Source organism: Castor canadensis, chromosome 17 (genome assembly GCF_047511655.1).
Source record: "Castor canadensis chromosome 17, mCasCan1.hap1v2, whole genome shotgun sequence".
In the NCBI taxonomy this organism is placed as follows: domain Eukaryota; kingdom Metazoa; phylum Chordata; class Mammalia; order Rodentia; family Castoridae; genus Castor; species Castor canadensis.
In genome coordinates, this window is record NC_133402.1 from 59,414,426 (window position 1) to 59,428,976 (window position 14,551).

Below are 14,551 nucleotides of genomic sequence, written 5' to 3' on the forward strand. Positions count from 1 at the left end.
TCACACCTATAATTCTAGCTACTTGTGAGGATCATGGTTCCAAGCCAGCTTGGGCAAACAGTTTGTGAGACTCTATCTCAAAAATAACCAACACAGGGAGGGGGGAAGAGGGAGAATGATGGAGGAGATAAATCTAACTAAGATATATTGTAAGCATACATGTAAATATCACCATGTGTCCCCCTGTACAACAATTATATGCTAATAAAATTTAACAAAAAAAGAAAAATACTCAACACAAAAAAGGCTGGCAGAGTGGCTCAAGCAGTACAGCGCCTACCTATCAAGTGTGAGGCCAAGTTCAAACCCCAGTACCACCTAGGTGAGTAAATGCATCCCCGACCGTACTCATCTAAGTAAGCATCAACACGGTAGCATTACTACAGAGAGTGCGTGCGTCTGCCTCTCTTTAATCCCCTGACCCAGTATCTTGATACTCAGCCAGTATTATCTAGACTCGGTCATTGGTCAGACGTCCCAAGAAGCTCCCGGGTCTTGGCACCAAAAAAGAAAAAAAAGAAGCAACTGTGCCAAGAAAAAGAAATCCTTCTGCAGTAGGGCCTGGAATGCGACTAGGGCCAAGCATCACACTAGGCCAGAGCATGAGGTGCTCTCAGAGATTCGAGGTTGGTGGGGAGGGCCCACACTGAGCTCCTTCAGCTGTGCTGCACTGGGGAAGCCAACAGGGCCTTCATGCACTAGAGCTCATAGCCTCATTTTCTGGGCCTCCATTCTCAACTGTAAAGTAAAGCTCTGAAATGCAAAGTCTCTGTCAGCTTGTGTACCCAGGAAAGCCTTGATCCTTCAGCAGAACAAGTCTGACATTCCAAAAGATCTGAACTTTGACCAGTCAGTGCTCTGACAGGTCCATATCACAGTATTTAATTATTGTGAGATAATATACAAGCAAGTTAATACTGTTACCATACTTTCTAGAGAAATAAAAAGGTAAAGTAACCTCACAAATTTCCTGTCCTCTCATAGAGAAAAAGGCATGCGAATATTTTAGAAAGTAAAAATCATTAACAGGAATTTCTTCAGTTCCTGCTATGTCTTACAAAAGCAAGTCAGTTGTCCAGGCTTTTAGCAGTCACAATCACAGTATATTTTAAGAGCTGGAGGTGTGGTTCAAGTGGTTCAAGGGCTTAGCAAGCATAGACCCTGAGTTCAAACCCTAGAACTGAAAAAAAAAAAAAAAAATTAACCAACCATAGCATATCTTCCACTGTCACCACAACTGTAAATAGGGAACAAGACAGACATTCACTTTAGCACTCTCAGAACAAGGCTCACAGGATCATAATGCCATGGCTTAGAACATAAGGGGGTTTTGTGTGTGAGGGGTAGAGAAATTATTATGCATTATGTTCCTAAAATGAACTTAAATTTTGCCCTACTCCTAATTTTACTTATTGTGTTATCTACTCAAAAAAACCTTGACACAAGTCCTTCAACTAAGCATATACAATGATGTTTATTACTCTCATTTGATAGTCTCATCAATTATAAAGAAAAAAATTCTATACAAACTAAGCTAAAATCTAGCTTATGATTCTTCTATGGATGGCTGCCACTGCCTCAATTTTGCTAAACACCAACATAACATTACTAAAGATAGGACATATATTTTCTCTCTTGTTTAATATATCTGGCCCAGTATCTTGATAAAATGGAAGACACCCAACTCCTTGAGAATTCTTAATTTTTCAATTTCTTTCCAAGGGATACTGCGAACATTTAGAAAACTCAGTGAGTATGTTAATGGTGCTGGTGCAGTCTGTGATCAGAAGATTTTCAAATTCTTTTTATCCCACCGGAAATGGCAGGACACATGGGTGTAAAGGGAGTTTATTAAAATTTAGGCATGGGAAATACAAAGGGAAGCACGGTAAGGCCAGGTGGAAGCCAGGAGCCAAGAGAGTGTATTTCTGCTCTTCAGGTCCATTTAAAACCTACAATAACCTACGGGAAGGGAGAACCAGATGATTCTCATCCAATACTCATCCAATAATCAATGAGTGGGGAGGGGCCTGGGCGTCCCCAGCCAGGTGAGGGCAGTTCCTGGGCCAAAGCATGGTTAATCTAAGATGTAATTTTTTTTCCATGAGCCCCAAACTTTCCCTACTTTAAAAGCCTGCCGCAGATTGTGATTGTAAACTCCTAAGCGAAAAACTTACAAACTGTAAATCTGTCATAAAATTTCCCCAGTCCCAAACACACACAAACAATTCAATTAAGAGAAGTTTAGAGCTGGTGAAGTGGTTCAAACGGTAGAGCGCCTGCCTCCTAGGCATGAGGGCTGTGTTCAAACCCCAGTCCAAAAAAAAAAAAGTTCAAGAGCAACCTCTGCTATAATCATAAAACTATAAAACATCTAGGAGAAAATCTAGGTGACTGCATTTTTTGACTATTAGTTTTTCAGACAATACCAAAAAGCATGACTTATAAAGGAAATGGGCAAACTGGATTGTAATTACAATTCAAACCTTCTATGAAAGACACTATTAAGTCTCACGCCTGTAAACCTAGCTACTCAGGAGGCAGAAATCAGGAGGCTTGCCCAGGCAACTAGTTCTTGAGACCCTATCTCAAAAAAACCCATCACAAAAAGGGACTGGAGGAGTGGCTCAAGGGGTAAGAGCACCTGCCTAGCAAGCCCAAGACCCAGTGTTCAAACCCCAGTGCCACCTTTTCTTGCCTGCAGAAGTGACTTCTGGATTGGATGGGTGTTCAGAATTTCAAAGGAGTAGGATCAGAAGATCACTCATAAGAGATAAGCTCTCCAAATGGGTCCCGAGCCTGAAAATACTCACTCCAAGGAAAGGTGAACTAGAAGGCCCTAGATTTTGCCCTTCAAAATCCGGAAGCAGAATAGAGAGCAGGAATGGCCTGTTGATGATTCCATTTTTGTACCAGCTGGGAGCTGACACTCTGCAAGAGTTAGGCACTATCCTACAATATGTGGTCCATATGCTGTTTCTCTTAGATTCCAAATACTTGGGTCCAGGAACCACAAGGATGGCACTGCTTACAGTTCCTTAGTTTTATTTTTCATCCGTATGACTCAAAGCATGTGTATTCTGTCTATTCTCTCTCTCTCCACTTGCACAGAGCAAACTCTTTGTCTTTCTCTCTCACGCTACACACACACACACACACACACACACAGAGAGAGAGAGAGAGAGAGAGAGAGAGAGAGAGAGAGAGAGAGAGAGATGGGAAAGAGACAGTTTAAGAGTCAAAATATCATCCTCACAGTGTCAAGTCAATAGGTAATGCCTAAAAATGAAAAATCTAAAACTAACAGTACAAACCAGTTATTTTGAAAGAGGGAGGTTAAAAGAAAGAAAAGCCAACTAAATGAGTTCTAAGTGTTAGCCTTTGGAAAATGAAAAACAGAGAAAAAAACTGTAGAGGTGGCCACTGGTGGCTCACGCCTGTAATCCAAGCTACTCAGAAGGCAGATATCAGGAGGATCGTGGTTCAAAGCCAGCCCTGGGCAGACAGTTCGAGAGATCCTATCTTGAAGCCCTGAGTTCAAACCCCAGTACCAAAAAAAAAAGTGCCACAAAAAAAAAAAAAAAAGGAGAAACAAACAAATACTCTTTTTCCTAACACAAACCATAGAGGACTACATAACTATTTAAACTAACACATGAATAGAAGTGTCAAAAATCTAGGAATCAAGACACCTGAGTTCCAATACCAGCTCTGGCAATAACAAGCTTAAAATAACTTCAAAGTCTTCTTTAAAATTTTGAGGGCCAAAATGGGTGCTGGGGGCTGGCACCTGTAGTCCTAACTATTTGGGAAGCTGAGATCAGCAGGATCACAACTCAAGGCCAGCCCAGGCAAATAGGTACTCAAGATCCCATCTCCAAAATAACCAGAGCAAAAATGTACTGAGTTCAAACCCCAGTCCCACCAAAAAAAAAGTAAACATGCAACTCCCAAATAACCCAGAATTGTACTTGTGTGCATTTATCCCAAGAAAATTTACTTTCACACAAATATGTGTATTTACACACACAAAATGAGTGTTCACAGCTTCTTTTATAATGGCAAAAAGCTGAAAACCCAAATATCTTTCAATTTGTGAATGATTAAACAAAACTGTGGTTCATCCATAGCACAGAATACAAGTTAGCAGCAAGGAATGCACAATCATAAAAACAAAGTGATGGTGCCAGTGGCTCACACCAGTAATCCTAGATACTTAGGAGGCCAGACTGGGGCATACATAGTTCATGAAACCCCATCTCCAACATAACCAGAACAAAATGGACTGGAGGTGTGGCTTAAGCCATAGAGTGCCTGCTTTGCAAACTCAAAGCAAGCTCAAAGCCCTGAGTTCAAACCCCAGTCCCACAAAAAAAAAAAAAAAAGTAAAAAAGGAACAAGAATATCCTACCTCTGCCAGACGCCAGTATCCCACCTGTAATCCTTGCTACTAAGGAGGCAGAGATCAGAAGGATCACAGTTTGACTCCAGCCCAGGCAAATAGTTCGAGAGACCCTATCTAGAAATAAAACCCTTCACAAAAAAGGACTGCTATAAAACCGCTTATATTCTTGTTCGTTACCGAGCATGTGGAGAAGCGCTTTTTACTTATTTTTCGGCAACACTGGAGTCTGAACCAAGGACCTCCCATGCCTAACACTTGAGCCACGTCCACACCCAGGCATGGAGATTTGAAGTCACAGTTCTCCAGTCTGAAAATGAACTGTTTAATAATCTGGGCTAGTTTGCCACTTGACTATTTATTGTATGTCAAACATGACACCTGGTATCAATAAAGGAAATCTGTTTAACTGTTTTTTTTTTTGAGACAGCATCTCACTGTGTACCTGGACTGGCCTTGTATTCAAAATTCTCCCGTTTCCTAAGTGCTGGAACTACAGCCATGAACCACCAAACCCAGCTAGGGAATATTTTTGAAGGGCCTGATCCTTTTTAAGCACATGTATTTTACACACACACACATATATTTACTATATATGTATATCCCTTTTTTGGGTGTACTAGGATTTGAACTCAGGTCTCACACTTGCTAGGCAGGCCCTCTATCACCTGAGCCACACTCCACCCCTTTTTTTGTGTTAGGCATTTTCGAGATAGGGTCTTGAGAACTATTTGCCCCAAATCCTCCTGATCTCTGCCTTCTGAGTAGCTAGGATTACAGGCAGGAGTCACCAGCACCTGACAAGCCTTTATATATTACTGACAATATCACTAACATTTGCTTTATAATATAATCTTGAGCCAGGTGCCGGTGGCTCCTGCCTATAATCCCAGTAACTCAGGAGGGAGGGACCAGGAGGATCAAGATTTAAAGCCAGTCCGGGCAAAGAGTTTTCGAGACCCTATCTCAAAAATACCCTTCACAAAAAAGGGCTGCTGGAGTGGCTCAAGGTGTAAGCCCTGAGTTTAAACCCCACTACAGAAAAATAATAATAATTCTAATAACAATATAATCTTGGGCTGGGGCTATAGCTCAGTGATAGAGCTTGTGTTTAGCATGCACTGGCCTCAAACCTCGATCCTCCCAATCTCTGTCAGTCTCCCAAGTAGCTAGGATTACAGGCATGAGCCACCTGCGCCAGACCCGTTTTTTACTTTTATAAAAGTACAATTTAGGAAATAAACTTTAATGAAATAATGTTAAAGGAAAATTAGATAAATAACATTTGTCAATCACTGATATTGTCACAGAAACAACTCAGACTCAGGGGAAAAGGGATCCAGCACCAATTGAAGTCTCCTCAATTCAAGTCCAGTAGTCTGTGGGAAGAGGCATACTCAAAGTTCAATTCCTTAACAGTAAAGAATTGTACAGAATGCTCTCTTACAGTGGCTGGTAATGACAACAAACAGCCACTCACCTGAAATAAACTGCTTGGGATTCCAGAAATCTCCCTTATGTGCCTGAGTACTATTGAGTGAAGATACAATGTCAATGCCTAAATTCCTTTCTCATATGTGAAAGGCGGGGGACAAAAATCAAACAGTGCAAATGCTTGCTCTATTCATTTTTCAAGTAAAGAGAACAGGTTCATTTATTCAAAAGTAAATTTGTTTACTTCCTTATTCCCAATACTCTGGAATCAAGGTCAACACTACTTGCATATACCACCACCCCAACCCATTACCAGAGAATCAGGTGCTGGTGGCTAAGGTGGTAGAGTGTCCTGCGTAGCAAGCCTGAGGCACTGAGTTCAAACCCCAGTATCACCAAAAAAAAAAAAAAAGAAAAATTATATTTGTGTATGTATATATGGTGTGTGTCTCCAGAGAGTTTCCTTCTTTGAAAAGATAATTATAAACAAACTTACTGGAACATTTAACTACATTAAATGACCCGTATTTTGTTAATTTTTATATATATATATATAAAAGATAGGGGTAGCTTGGTGCCTAGCATATGTGAGACCCAGAGTTGGGATCCCCAGCACCATAAAAATATTCGAGTATTGTCCAGGATGTAATAAAGCATTTGCCGAGCAAAAAGCCCTGGATTCTGTTAAAAATAATAATAATAAATTTTAAATGATCGCATTTCAACTATTTAATACAAATAAGTCACTGTGTTTGTTACTATGTGTAAGTAATGTGTCTGAGGTAGCAATGAACTGGCTACAAAACAGCATCCCTTACGTTTCGGATGGTAGGCCTTCAGGTTATTTAATTCCTATGAAAACTTCCCATAAGCCAGGCTCATGTCTATAATCCTACCTACTTGGGAGACAGAGACCAGGAGAAAGGAGGTTCAAAGCCAGCCCCTGGCAAATAGTTCTCGAGATCCTATCTCAAAAAAAAAATCACAAAAAAGGGCTGGCTGGTGGTTCAAACGGAAAGGGCCCAGAGTTCAAATCCTAGTGCTGCCAAAAATAAATAAAAACTGTCAACAAAAAAGTAAATTATTCTAAACAAACTAAAGAAGACTCCAAGTTAGATTAAATTTATACTTCTGATCACCTTAAATATGTCAAAATGGAGTCTGACATCCTGTTGACAGTCACTCCAAATTCCTTCCAGTGGCTCAGTAGGTAAAGAATTCAAGGAATTCAGGTCTTCAAGGTCTAACAAGCATAGTGGTTAAACCATAGTGAACGCCAAATTATTTGGGCAATGCTGGTTGGTCATCTAACTCCTTAGACTCCTTCCATTTTTTCTGTACTTCACAACTGCCATTGCTTCTAAATAACAGAAGGGGTACAGTTGGTAAATAATATAAATTAGTTATTGAAATGTGCAATTAGAAAATATCATAAATTAGTTATTAGAAATGCAAGGACAACTATGGTCAGGAATGTGGTTAAACTACAGTTTAAAATAAAGCTTCTGGATTACCCACGGATTTCCTTTAATCCACATAATCCTTCTGTTGCAGGCAAGGATAATCAGGATCACATTTCCCTTGAAGGCAAATGAGCACTTGAGGTGGTCTCCCAAGTGACTAGAGCAGGGAGCAACTAAGCTCCAGGGCAGGGAGTGCTGCAATCCCTCCTGGGATTGCACTAAAGAGGACACAGAGCTGCAGACCTGGCTCTAGCAGTACTACCTGACCAGATTAAACTCTTGATTTCAGTAGGAAACTACTGCCATTTAAAGCACCAACCTCAGGTGATATGCCCAACATGCAAAAAAACTATTGTAAGGAAATAAGGAGAAGGTCATGGTGGCATATGCCTATAATCCCAGCACTGAGGGAAGCTGAGGCAGAAAAATCGCCAGTTCCAGGCCAGCCCAGGCTATACAGCAAGTTCAAGGCCACCATAGAATACATAGGAAGACCCAGTCTCAAAAAACAAACAGAAAGGAATCATGCATACTTGGGGAGAAGGGAAAACCAAAAAATCCTGGAGCCAGGACTCGAGGAAAGCCTGAGTTAGGATTGATAAAAGTCTGAAGAGATAATGGAATTTCAGGCTGGAACCCGGTGACGAGTTAATGGCAGGCACATTTGCAATACATGTAGTGTATCATCCCTTCAGACCCCAGGAAAGTCAGGCACCAAAAACAACCAAGTGCTAGAATAAAGCGGACATGTCAGCAGAATGCAACAGTGCTAGAGAGAGAAGGGAAAAAAGCTGGAATTCAGAACATAATCCCTGACAAAATTAATCTCATCACTCTACATGGGAATTCCAGTTTTACCAAAGAAAGACAACATGATCCATCTATGCAGGATTTTCACAGTCAAAGGCCCTAAATTTTTTAGATGGTCCCTATCATACCTTACATTATGGGATGTGGTGAGCTTGACAGGTTCCAGGAGGAGCTCTGCGATCATTTTTTCTTTTTTAATTTAAAGCCTTTATAGCATCTCTGGGTCGGTCAGGTCAATTATTTTAGTGCATATAAACAAATCATGCCAAAGATTGGCATTCTGTCATTTCCAAAAGGAGGCCAACAATTAGGGTGATCAATCAACCACTCATTCCAGTTCTGACAAATTCAGTTTATGACAACTTTTCTCTTTAAAAAAAAAACAAAAAAAAAACATTGTTGGGTGTCCCGTAACTCACGCCTGTAATCCTAGCTAGTCGGGAGGCAGAGATCAGGATAGACAACCTGGGCAAATAGTTCAGGAGACCCTATCTCGAAAAAGCCAATCACAAAAAAGGGCTTGGTGGAGTGGCTCAAGGTGTAGGCCCTGAATTCAAACCCTACTACTGCAAAAAAAAAAATTTACTTGACAGGGCACTAGTGGCTCACACCTGTAATCCTAGCTTCTGGGAGCCTGAGATCAAGAGGACTGGACTCAAGGGCAGCCCTGGAAAACAGTTTGAGAAACCCCCATCCCCCAAATAAGCGGAGCAAAATGGACTGAAGGCCTGGCTCAACTGGTAGAGTGCCTGCTTTGCAAGCATAAAGTCCTGAGTTCAAATTCCAGTCCCAACAACAACAACAAAATTTTTTAACTTGCCTAGCAAGCACAAGGCCATTCAATTCCCAGTACTAAAAAAGTAAAAGCCATGTATAGGGAGTAAGAGGGGAGAAGGTGTAACTGCAAAAGAGTCAGTGAAAAGGGAATTCTTTGGGGTGCAGAATTACTCTGAATCCTTTTAATGGAAGAAAATTCATAGGATTACACCAACAGAGTATTACTTTAGATAAGTTTTTTAAAAAACAATACCACTTCCCTTTTAATTAAAATCTCTACTCATCCAAAAAGAATAGTATACTGACTCTGAAGAAAAAGGTCTCAATTAGAGATAAGCAGCATGCATTATCAGAGCCACTATTAGTAAGGCCTTATACACATCCCATCTAATCACTTCCCTCACTCAACTGGAAGCTTGTGACTCAGAATTATTTCACCTGCAGCTGATAACATAAAAGGAACTATGGAATATATGCAGGAACAGCAAGTTAAAGAGGAAGTATACCATTTTAGAGCCATTCTAAAGGGCAAAATTGGAACCAATGTCTGGAAGATCCGGAAAGACAGACCTTAATTATGATGAAGTAGAGGGTCCCTTCAGGAAAAGAATGGCTGCTTCCTACAGGGTGTACTAGCAGATACTGAGCTGCCATGGGCTCACAGGCACTCTTAGAAAAATAGCCCATACAAACCAGGAAATGGAGGGGGAAAAGGGAATCAAAGTCAAGGGAAGGATGAGAGGTAAGAGGAGGAAGAAGGCAAAGGAGGAGAGAAGCTGTCCCACACCAACTTAAAACATATGGCTTCTTCCTTATCTTTCTTTTCTTGTGCCTTATGTACAGTATCATTCTTCTAAAATTTTTTCCTCTGGGGTGGAGGTATGACTCAAGTGGGGAAAGGCCCTGAGTTCAAACCTCAGTACAAAGAAAATATATAAATTTTCTTCCTCCAACATATTTTTCCCCTGCATTTCTACTTTGACAACAGAACAGTACATTTCTGATTTCTCAGTACCCTTCTTTGTTCACAGACTACTTAGAATCTTGAGTCTCAGGCAAATTTGGTCTTGGGCGGGTGGGAATCCTGAACTGTCTGTCTTGTTAAATTACATGAAAAGCACCCAAATAAGTAGTTAGCAGAACCAAGTGAGACAGATTTATCTCCAAACATGGTAAGATATGGTAATGCTAAATCAAATGGCTCAGAGGACACATACATACATTCTCCTACACACTTGCATGTAATGGAAGATGGGATTCAAAAACTAAATGGTTTAACTGAACAAAAAAATTTCTAGCCAAGCAGGATGCTGGTGGCTCACACCTGTAATCCTAGCACTTTGGGAGGCTGAGATCAGGAACATCTCAGTTCCAGGCCAGCCCAGGCAAATAATTTGAAAGACCCCCATCTCCAAAGTAACCAAAATGGAGGTGTGACACAAGTGGTAGAGTATCTGCTTTGCAAGCAGAAAGCCCTGAGTTCAAATCCCAGCCCCACAAAAAAATAATAACAACAAAAATCCTAGCCAGGTATGGTGGTACATGCCTGTAATTCCAGCACTTGCTGAGGCAGGAGGATCAAAAGGTGGAGGCCAGCCCAGGCTACATAGCAAATTCAAGATCAGCCTGGGCTACATGGCTACATATCCAATACCTGTCTCAAAAAAAAAAAAAAAGACAAAATCTTAGTGTAATGAGAAGCCACTAGAGCAGGAGAATGAGTATCAATCACTCTGACTGCAAAGAGACCAGTGAGAAAGCCACTACCCAGGAGGAGCTGGGGTGGTGCCAATCAAAATAATGTAAAGTAAACGTACTCAGGATAGACTTTGGAGGCTAACACTAACAGGCTTTGCTGAGGGCCCCGTTACACATAGATGGAGAACAGTGAAGCAGGGCTGGGGTGTTAACTCAGTACGACAGCAATGCACAAGCAGGCTGGGGATGGCAGAGAGAGGCCAGTAGAAATTTGAAGATTAGACGCTTGAAGTTCAAGTGCTGGAGGCGTGGCTCAAGTGGTAAAGAACCTGCCTAGCAAGTGCAAAGCCCTGAGTTCAAATCCAGTACCAACACACACACAAAAAAGAAGCACTCGTAATCCTAGCTACTCAGGAGGCAGAGATTAGGAAGCTCAAGGTTCAAAGCCAGCCCGGGCAAATAGTTCAAGAGACCCTATCTCAAAAAAAACCCATCACAAAAAAGGGCTGGTGGAGTGGTGCAAGGTGTAAGCCCTGAGTTCAAGCCCCAGTACTGCAAAAAAAAAAAAAAAAAAATCTGAGAATCTACAGTATGTTGATAGTATTTAAAGCAAAGAAAGAGAATGACGTTACTCAGAAAGAGCACAGGTAGAGAAAGGAAGAGACAGCCTGGAAACCCTCCCCACATTAGGATGTTTTGAATTCAAGGAGAGAAGGCCAAATCAATAAAGAGGAGCAAAGCCACAAAACTCTAGCACCTTGCAAGGTTTTTATATTATGTGATTCTCTAGCCATCCATCTCCTCCATTATCTACTACCTGGCACACACACATTCAAGTTTTATAAATTAAAAATAAAAATCTGAGGCCAGGACCAGGCACCTGTGGCTCACACCTATAATCCTAGCTACTCAGGATACGAGATCAGGAGGATCGAAGTTCAAGGCCAGCCTGGACAAAAAAGTAAGCCCCTATCTCAAAAATACTCAACACACACACAAAAAAAAGGGCTGGAGGGGTGGCTCAAGTGGTAGAGTGCCTCCCTAGCAAGCATGAGGCCCTCAGTTCAAATTCTGTACTGTCCCCCTAGCCAAAAAAAAGTCTGGGGAGAGGGGGATAAAGGAGAATGGTGGATGGGTGAAAGCAAGTATGATATATTTGATCTATTGTAAGAACTTTTGTAAATGCCACAATATACACACAACTAGCACAAAAATAAAAAATAAAAATCTGAGGCCAGCCAAACTTGGTGATGCATACCTGTAATCCCTACTACTTGAGACAGGGAGGCAGAAGATGAGAGTCTGATGCCAACCAGGCCAACGTTAGTGGAGACCCTACCTCAAACAGTAAAAGGGGTGGGGGGCTGGGAGTGTAGCACAAGTGGTAAAGTGCTTCCCTAACATTTGTGAGGCCCTGCATTCAATCCTCAGTAGCACAAAAAATAATTAAAATTTAAAAATCTGAGGGCTGGGGATGTAGCTCAGCGGTTAAGTGTTTGTCTCACATGCCCAAGGCCCTGGGTTTGCTCCCCAGTACCACTTAAAAAAAAAAAAAAAAAAATCTTGAGGCCAGAAAGCCTGAATAAGATCCTGTGCTCCCAGCTATTTTGAGCTAGGCTGAGGCCTAGTGCCAAAAGGTGTGCTGACCCCTGCACCTTTTCACAGTGTGTCTACTGCTGAGTTCGACAATCTAAACGAGACAACAGAAAAAATAAATAAAAAACACTCAGCAGAGAAGATCTCAAAGAAGAACATGAGAAAACAAGGTTCTTTTTTTTTATCGTTTTTTTTCATATAATTTGCTAATATTCACAAATTAAATTGGAGCCTTTATGGATCAATTTGTTCAAAAACAAAAAACCAGGAGGGGCTGGGAGTATAGCTCAGTGGTTAAATGCATGCTTAGCCCATGCAGAGCCCTTGTGAATGAGCACACACACATTGTGGGGGGGGGGGTGGAAAAGATAGGCAAGAGGTGGAAAACATCACTGAGTGAAAAGTCACTGGGGGTGTGGCTCAAGTGGTAAAGCTAGCACAAGACTCTCTGAGTTCAATCTCTAGTACCTCCAAAAAGCAAACAAACAAAAATCAAAACCCGACCTGTTTCGAGGCCCATCTCCAGCACCACAAGCAAACAACCTGTTTTTTCCACTTCTAAAAACCAGCCTGAAGGAGGAATGTCCTAGTCAGTGGGTCAATCAGTGTGAACTCTGAAGATGTTTGTTATATCACCCTAAATACAATTTCAGTTTTAAACCAGGTTTCACTTTGTTCCACACCTGCTATTCTGAAACTAGTTCAAGATCCCTCCCACCACCCTTTCCTGCACTAAGATACTGTGACTTACACAGTTCTGCTTTTATCATGACACCCTAAGTGGAGCATAAAAATCCCCAAATGATTAATGAACTGCTGAGAACTCTGACTCCGTTGGAGATGATTTTATTAGGAATCATATTTCCAAACATCCATTCAGTGCTTCAAAATAAGTACTCCTTTCATTTAATTATGATGACTTCACCAGACAGCAACACTGCCCACAATGATGTTTACAAAAGCACTTGTCACTCCCTTCGGATGTAGCAATGCAGAAAAAAGAGTCTGTTTCCATACTCTCCCTGTGTTTATATACTCTGTAACAAGTGACAGACCTTAAGTGTCACTTAAGATTGGTTAAACAGCAAGAAGCAACTCAAGTTCATGTGTCGCACCACCTTCAAAGCCTAAGCGAATTCTGAAATCTGCCAGGTTGCATTACACCACTAGGGTACCTGAGACAGCTTTCCAAGTCAGCCTTTGCAAGAAAAAAGAAACTACAGGATTATAGGAAGACACTAGAGACTAAGATAACAGGCTGCAGTATTAAGCAACCTCACTTGAGGTTACTGCAACACTAGCAGTTCGGAAATAAATGCACCCCGAACGCCAGGCACAGCCAGAAACTGGCGATCGCTACCAAAAGATGCTGCAGCCGAGCTGCCCCTGATGGCCACCGTTCACTATCACTGCCTGTCCCCGCGCCAACCCCACGAACGATGCATTATTCCCACCTACCGTAGCAGGATATTTTGGCCTAAGGCCCCAGGACTGGGCTGTGGCGGTACTGGGGTTCGAAAACACATCCGAAAGCCCAGGTCCCCGCCCCTAAAACACACTTCTGCGCAAAAACAGCACCTGAGGGCCGGGGATGGGGCGGAGGGGTGGGGACTCCAGAGGGGTCTGCATAGATGCAAGGAGCAAGGACTCCCGGTCCCCCCCAAGCGGCACCGCCAGCCCCCGCGGCCCGCGGCTTTCCGGCCGCCCGGAGGCCTGGGGCGCCGCTCACCTTGGAGAGCCCCGGGCGGGCCGCAGCCGAGCCGGGCGTCGTCCGCGCCGCAGGAAGCGCGGCGCTCTCCCCGGAGTCGCCAGCCTCGCCGACAGCGACACACAGAAGCGACCCGCCCGCCCGGCCCGCGCGGGGGCACCTCAGCCGGCCGCCGCGACCCTGCCGCCCCTCAGCCGCGCCGCATCCGGGTCCCGCGCCTCCGCACTCACCTGCCCCGAGCTCCGCCGCCGCCACCGCCGGCTCCGGGTACGCGGTCAACAGCCCAAGCCACCGTGACCGCCTCGTCCTAGTGTCCCCATCCCCGGCTCTCTCAGTCACCTCCCCAGTCGCACTACACCCTCCCGCCACCCACTGCCATGGCCCGCTCCGCCGCAGCCGCCGCCGCCACACCGACTCCGCCGACACGAGCACGCGCGCGCCGCCGCCGCCGCTGTGCCCGCGCGTGCGCGTGCCTCCCCCGCCAGCCTCCCAGCAGCCCCAGCCCCGCCCCGCGCAGTGCGAGGACCAATCACGGGCTCCGCGGCGGCCGCAGGGGCGCACAGAGGCCGTGCCGCAGCCTTGTCCTCCCCGCCTGTCCCGCCTGCGTTTGCGGCATCGCGAATCCCCAGCAAGCACCTGCCCTGCCCTCGGTACCCTCCCCAC

The 14,551-nt window shown here is 43.6% G+C and overlaps 1 protein-coding gene across 5 annotated transcripts in view; it reads right to left on the bottom strand.

Moving 5' to 3' along the window:
* LOC109691805 (phosphatidylinositol 4,5-bisphosphate 3-kinase catalytic subunit beta isoform) overlaps window positions 1-14,308 on the bottom strand; it is a 121,113-nt gene extending 106,805 nt beyond the window's left edge. For all 5 annotated transcript variants that reach the window (XM_074059635.1, XM_074059636.1, XM_074059632.1 and 2 more), the window contains exon 1: window positions 14,119-14,308. The gene's annotated coding sequence lies outside the window, so the exon portion shown is untranslated. The remainder of the gene's footprint in view (window positions 1-14,118) is intronic.
* Window positions 14,309-14,551: the final 243 nt, after the last annotated feature.